We start from the raw sequence: 8353 nt of genomic DNA, 5'->3' as shown, positions 1-8353 counted from the left end.
ATAGCGAAAGATGAGATACATTTAGGGACTGGGAAAAGAGATTGCGTTGCGCGCATGAGTGGGGGGGAGGGGGGAGACAGAGAGAGAGAGAGAGAGGGGAAAATGAGGGAGAAAAGGAGTGAGAAAGAGACGAGGACAGGAGGTAGAGGGTGCCTCTCCTATGCGAGCGCGGCTAATGAAAGATGAATGAGGGAGGCAGCGATGGGAACGAGAGCGTGGCTGCAGGCAATGCCTGACTGAGCTGCTGTGTGTGTGTGTGTGTGTGTGTGTTCATATTTGTGCATAGGGCTTTTGTATGCATGCGGAGTGGTCGGGAGTGAGCAAGGCTAAAGCCTAATTTATAAGTCTCTGAATTTACCAGCTATTTTTGAGGCGCGTGGCATGGTCGTATGACAAAGTATAAATTCAGCTTAACAGTCGGCCAAATGCTAGTTGGTGCCATGGGGGAGAAGATAGGATAGGCCGAGAGAAATAAAATACTGCACTGACTCATGAGTATAAACCAGTGGTCAACAACATCTTACACACACACACACACACACACACACACACACACACACACACACACACACACACACACACACACACACACACACACACACACACACACACACACACACACACACACACACACACACACACACACACACACACACACACACACACACACACACACACACACACACACACACGCATTAGCGAAGCAACACGGACTGCTGCGAGGCCACCTGTAAGCATGCAGTCAATCATTGTTACCCATGTGGCGCTATCCGTCTCTGTGCTGCTGTCTCTCATGCCTAATTTATACTCCCCTAGCTTGCCGGGAAAAAGCTGATCCAAAAAGCTAGCACGACACGAGTTTGTAGATCAGCGTTTCTTTGGGGGGGGGGGGCAAACAACACCGTGGCTTCACAAATTATTTCAGGCACTTATTCAGACCATCAATCTATCGTTCCATTTGCAACAAAAATCCCTCATCCACACTCGCTCCCCTTATCTCTCCCTTCAACTTCAATGATTTCGGTCCTAAATATTTCCCGGCCGTAATTTCTCCACCTTTTAATTGTTCTCTTATCAGGAGGGGCCTTTTTTATTTATTTCTTGTGCGTCTGCAGGACGTGGAGAAGTGGAGAAAGGAAGACAGGGGGGGAGGATAGACAGAGACATAGACGGAAGGAGAAAGAGGGAATAGTAGGCCTCCTTGACCCTGTCATACTTCCTCTCTGTATACCGTTCTATGTTCCTGTTCCAGACATATCACATGCGTTGCAGGGCCTAAACAAGGTCCCGTTGCCCGCAGCACAGCCAGTCAGAATAGCACAACCTTCCTCTGACTTTAATGGGGCGGATTCAAAATCAACAAGAATCCGTCCACGCTACACGGGGCTGCAGTGTGATTCTCAACTCTCCCTATATAAAAGGTAAGCATCAATGCATTTGTTCGCCGTACAATAAGGCATGGTGACCTGTGAGGCTGTGACTGTTTACACCAACCTTTTCCATGTCAAGGACCCACAAAATGATACCCATTAGCCTGCGGACCCCCATTTGAAAATATATGCCAAGCCCAAGGACCCCCATAAGAGAAGACTTTCCATTTTCATTTCAAGGGCCTCCGGTTTGACCTGAATTAGACTACGGATGCCTATTTAATGGCATTTCTATCTCTGGGACCCCTATGCATATTGTAAAATCACTGTTAATTTAACTCAGAGACCCTAACGGGTCCATTTGGTTCCATTTGTACACTCTCAGAGTTACAGACTCATAAGGGTCCATTTGGTTCCATTTGTACACTCTCAGAGTTACAGACTCATAAGGGTCCATTTGGTTCCATTTGTACACTCTCAGAGTTACAGACTCATAAGGGTCCATTTGGTTCCATTTGTACACTCTCAGAGTTACAGACTCATAAGGGTCCATTTGGTTCCATTTGTACACTCTCAGAGTTACAGACTCATAAGGGTCCATTTGGTTCCATTTGTACACTCTCAGAGTTACAGACTCATAAGGGACCTCCCTCAAGGACCCCTTGGGGGTTCCCGGACCACACTTTGAGAACCACCTGTTTACACAAAGACATTTGCTTCGCTGTAGCTCAGGTAGGCACGGACGTTAAGGCGCTCCCACACACACTCCAATCACATTACACAGTACATCCACTCAGAATGGTTCAGGCTGATATACACAGTACATCCACACTCAGAATGGTTCAGGCTGATATACACAGTACATCCACACTCAGAATGGTTCAGGTTCATATACACAGTACATCCACTCAGAATGGTTCAGGCTCATATACACAGTACATCCACTCAGAATGGTTCAGGCTGATATACACAGTACATCCACTCAGAATGGTTCAGGCTGATATACACAGTACATCCACGCTCAGAATGGTTCAGGCTCATATACACAGTACATCCACGCTCAGAATGGTTCAGGCTCATATACACAGTACATCCACTGATATACACAGTACATCCACTGATATACACAGTACATCCACTGATATACACAGTACATCCACTGATATACACAGTACATCCACTGATATACACAGTACATCCACTGATATACACAGTACATCCACTCTCAGAATGGTTCAGGCTCATATACACAGTACATCCACTGATATACACAGTACATCCACTGATATACACAGTACATCCACTGATATACACAGTACATCCACTGATATACACAGTACATCCACTGATATACACAGTACATCCACTGATATACACAGTACATCCACTGATATACACAGTACATCCACTCTCAGAATGGTTCAGGCTCATATACACAGTACATCCACTGATATACACAGTACATCCACTGATATACACAGTACATCCACTGATATACACAGTACATCCACTCTCAGAATGGTTCAGGCTGAGATACACAGTACATCCACTCAGAATGGTTCAGGCTCATATACACAGTACATCCACTGATATACACAGTACATCCACTGATATACACAGTACATCCACTCTCAGAATGGTTCAGGCTGAGATACACAGTACATCCACTCAGAATGGTTCAGGCCGATATACACAGTACATCCACTCAGAATGGTTCAGGCTGAGATACACAGTACATCCACTCAGAATGGTTCAGGCCGATATACACAGTACATCCACTCTCAGAATGGTTCAGGCTGAGATACACAGTACATCCACTCAGAATGGTTCAGGCCGATATAAACAGTACATCCACTCTCAGAATGGTTCAGGCTGATATACACAGTACATCCACTCAGAATGGTTCAGGTTCATATACACAGTACATCCACTCAGAATGGTTCAGGCTGATATACACAGTACATCCACTCAGAATGGTTCAGGCCGATATACACAGTACATCCACTCAGAATGGTTCAGGCTGATATACACAGTACATCCACTCAGAATGGTTCAGGCTGATATACACAGTACATCCACTCTCAGAATGGTTCAGGCTGATATTGACTCTTGCATGCTCAACATTTGTCGCAAATGGCAGCTTGTCAGTGAACAAACTCCATCCACCTCTCCAGCCTCCTCCAGTCCTCCTGTAGCAGCATTTAGGTGCAATATATGCACAATCAAGAATCAAGATTTAATACAAAAAATGATTTGTCACCTATTAAAGTAAAAGCAGCAAGGTATACGGTTATTTATTTTAATTTCTGAGTACGTTTAGGTTCTGCTGTATGAGGGGTTCATATGTCTAACTACTCCACTAGGAGAGACAAAAGTCAGTTCGGCGCAAGTCCAGACTACAATTTGGCGTCATTCATACGTTTGGGCTAAATTCGGCTGTTCTGTGCCTTCCGAGATGTTGTAACTACCCTAATCTGTGAAGAAAGATTCGGTGCGTCGCAGCTGAATCTGTCGGCAACTACCGTTACAACGAGTTTGCGGACGCGGGCGGTGCCCCCATAGGCAAATTCAAAGGGGAAAAAATATATATATATATTTTTTTAGTTCTTAGATTGTAACTATACCTAACCCAGTTTGGTGTTTCACATGGTTTCATTCAGCCAAGCTTTGAGTTCTTTCCGTCAGCACTAGCAAAGTGAAAAGCTTGGAAGAGACACTTCCAGGAGGTTAAAACACCTCTGAAATCTGTATCTCGTCGTGACCATTCATGAACACACAACCCGTCGGCACAAGAAGGGGGGAAAACCTCCACATATAGCGGCCGTGACAAATCCCCCACAGCGCGTCGCCGTCTCAATATCCGGGTATTAATTTAACCATCTGTTCCACTTCCACCAGTGCTTGCTCCCTGCAGTGCGGCCGACACGCTGCTTGAGCGAGTCACTCTCTCTCTCTCTCCACCACTCGCCACCAAGTGAGCACGAGCCAGAGAAGTGTGAAATGACATTTTGTCAGTCCATATTCTTTCCGGTTCGGGGGAGTCAGCCCGCAACCCCAATCGAACTTCACTTTCCAGCTTTTCGAGTACCAGCTATACCTATTATGCTAACTGTGCGTATTTAGGCTACACTGTGCGTATTTAGGGGGGGGGGGGGGGGGGGGGGGGCGTTTTGATCTCAAAGTCTCATGTGTCATGCTTGCGCAGATAGTTGTGGAGCGTCGCGGAGGAGCAGAGCCACGCTGACAAATAATACAACGCAACATCATCGCAGTATAAATGGTTTCATCTCGATGCGTGTCAGTCTGACTGAACATGCGTGTCTGACTGAACACGCTAAATGATGTCTGTCTGACTGAACATGCTAAATGTTTGCACCATGTGGAAACGCTGTGTGTGTGTAAAATGTATTTGGGGCTGGGGGGGGGGGGGGGACTAGTTCTATCTTTTGGAAATGCAGTATGCATATTTACATTAGTGTCGAAGTATCCTTGAGCAAGACACTGAACCCCTAATTGCTCCTGATGTGCTGGTTGGTGCCTTGCATGCCATTGGTGTATGAATGTGTATGTGAATGGGTGAATGTAATGCACAATCTATGTAAAGCACCTTGGATAAAGACGCTATATAAATGCACCATTTACATTCCCTTAAAATGTGGTCTGTGCATCTCGGAAATGGAAAACAGCAAATTAAAATTAAATAACTTTTATCGACAAACCAAAAGTCCGGTTATGCTCAACCGTCCAGAAGAAATGTGAAGGATTCTTTGCGGTCATGCAATGTGTATTTCTGAATGTGTGCGATGGTATGTATAAATAAATCAGTTGTGTTTTTCTGTGCCAATCTGTACGATTGTCTCCCGAGACAGTCCTCAGTGTCTGAGTAGCCACACTGGGGACATAATCCCCTTACGTACATCAAGGGGTCAACGCGGGGACAATTGACAGTTTAGGGTTATATGGACTGCCATTATCCACGCCTTCCTGCGCGCGAGTGAGAAACACACACCCTCCTAACCTTAACGCACACTATTTCAGGAAATATTTCTGCAACTTTAGGACGGTGCGCACACTCACGCACATGCACACAAACACAAACACACACACACACATACACGTACACACACGCATGCGTACACACACACACAAACACACACACACACACGCGTGCAGAGTAACAGACAAACAGGCACATACAGACCCCAGGGAGCGGGCGGCTAACGTTCACCAACAGAATAAAACCCAAACAAAGAGACATCCTGTTTCCTGGAACACAACACCACTCAGCTCTCTGTGCCGGGAGCACATACATACACACACGCACGTGCACGCACGCACACGCACATGCATGCATGCACACGCACACACACACACACACACACAATCTGTTCTCTCCGCTGACGCCCATGTGCTTTCCCCATGCCGGATCTGTGTAGCAGCATGTGTATGTGTGTCCAGCGTTGCCCCTGGCTGTGCACGTAAGCTACTCTGTGATGTATGTAGGTATACACACACATGTGTGTGTCTGTGTGCGTGCACGCACGTGCACACACACACACACACACAGGGATGCGTGAGTACGTACTGTATGTCCGGTAGTGTATGTGAGCTTGCGCACACACACACACACACACACACACACACACACACACACACACACACACACACACAGACGCGCACGCACACACACACGCACACACACACACGCACACACGTGGATGCGTGAGTACGTACTGTATGTCCAGTATGTGAGTGTATCTGTGGAAGAGTCTGTGCATGAACGTGCATGCATGTGCGTGCATGCGTGCGTGCGTGCGTGCGTGTGTGTGTGTGTGAGAGCAGATGATGGAGTAGGCTTTAGTGATTCCCTGGAGTGTGAGGCAGCGTTTACGGCGCTCTCAGAGCAGCCAGAGTGATGAATATTTAAAGACGTGCCTGAAAGAGCAGAGGGAGGGAGAGGCAGGGTGTGTGTGGTGTGTGCATGTGTGCATGCATTAGTGTATGGTGTGTGTGTGGTGTGTGCATGTGTGCATGCATTAGTGTATGGTGTGTGTGTGTGTGTGTGTGTGTGTGTGAGAGTGTGTGTGTGTGTGTGTGCGAGCGACAGCAAATTCGTGCCTGTCTAGGTGCGAACAAGCGTATCCGTCTTGGTGTGACTGTGTGTGTGTGTGTGTGTGTGTATGTGTGTGTGTGTGTGTGTGTGTGTGTGTGTGTGTATGTGTGTGTGTGTGTGTATGTGTGTGTGCGCACACACATTTGTGTTTGAGAGAGAGACATTGTGTGTGTGTGTGTGTGTGTGTGTGCGCGCGCGCGTGAGAGACATACATTGTGTGTGCACGCGCACGCCGTGTCTATGTGCACGCGTGCGTGTGCGTGTGTGTGTCCTAACAATCGCACAAGCACACGGCACACTTGTGCCTGCTTACGCGTATCCCTTTTATATGTACATCTGCTCTCTCTTCCGTGCCGTTCTGTATGCCTAGCCTGTAAGACCCACACAAGGCACAGCACGGAACACACCTACACTCACCTACCCTCCCACGTGTGACATCAAGCCCCGATCCTCGGTGCGTGTCCGGCCTTAACCCATTTAGGCTTGGCATTTAAAAAAAAATGTCTTCAAAATCTTGACAGTTTTCTGAAAAACCTTATGTTTCTGTATCTGCGGTGGTCAATATTTCATGTCAAGGACCCCAAAAAATATATCTAATATGCCTCCCCCCCCCCCCATCTGAAAATATGTTGTTCCAGGGACCTCCCCAGGAGCAAAGATTTGAGTGAAAATGTTCACTCTGTAACAATATATATTCAAAGGTTCGAGGCACATTTTCACGATTTTTCAAAAAATAGCAGACCTACAAGTTCATAGCGCGGCACTCGGTGCCGCGCTATGAGCTTGTAGATCTGCTATTTTTCAATAGCTAAAGCATAACACAATGCTTTTTTAATACACCAAAAGGGGTTCCCCGCCCAGAATGGGTTAAGAGCGTGTGGCTGCTCGGCGTGTCTGCACTTCAGACGGGGATATAATGTAGGCCAGCTCTCTGTCTGGATAAATACGGGATGAATAGAGAGAGAGCCACCACTGTTCAACGGGAGACCGACTGCTGAAGGCTCCGTGTCTCCTGTTACACCCTGATCATTGGCTGGACCACACACACGGACACACACAGAGCACGCACCTGCACAAAGCGAGAGGCAGTATGCACGCAGTCGTGTGTGTGTGTGTGTGTGGGGAGGAGGGGGGGTCACACAAATACAAGCAGGCACTCAGTCATACACGCAGCAGCATGCATGGCCACACGTACTGTATATTCGAACAAATAGCGCACGTACGTACGCATCGTGATCATTGTAATCAATCAAGCAGTGAGACAAATTACCGCTGGCGGCAGAGCTTCTAAGGTTGCTGGTCCGTCTCTGCCCACACCACTGTCTCCACTACAACTACTGGCTGAGACCGTCATAAGTCTTGCTGAGCAAGTTCATGTCCTCCATGGGAGACGTTAATGTGTCCTTCTGGGGGACGGCATGCAGTCACCGACTGATTCAGGTTCCTCCCCAATCCCCACACACGTCTGTGTGTTGTCACTGTTGTTATATGCTACTGACTCAGCTGCCATTGACGAACCCCCTTACCGGGAAGACGTAGAGAGCCTCTGTCCTACTCGTCTCGGCCCAAAACTCTCTGTTTATGTGTCTGTCATTAAATGTACAAACTACAAAGGACCCGGTGGTGGGTCAGGGGTAGAGTGGCCGCATGGTAAGCGCAAGGTTGCCAGTTCGATCCCGGGCTAGTGTCGAAGTTAGTGTCGAAGTGTCCTTGAGCAAGACACTGAACCCCTAATTGCTCCTGATGATCGGCCATCGGTGTATGAATGTGTGTGAATGGGTGAATGTAATACACAATCTATGTAAAGCGACTTGGATAAAGGCGCTATATAAATGCACCATTTACCCCTATGATAACAATCCATAGGCTT

The sequence above is a fragment of the Electrona antarctica genome, assembly GCF_951216825.1.
Source record: "Electrona antarctica genome assembly, contig: scaffold_628, whole genome shotgun sequence".
Classification (NCBI taxonomy): domain Eukaryota; kingdom Metazoa; phylum Chordata; class Actinopteri; order Myctophiformes; family Myctophidae; genus Electrona; species Electrona antarctica.
This window is presented reverse-complemented; position numbering follows the sequence as displayed.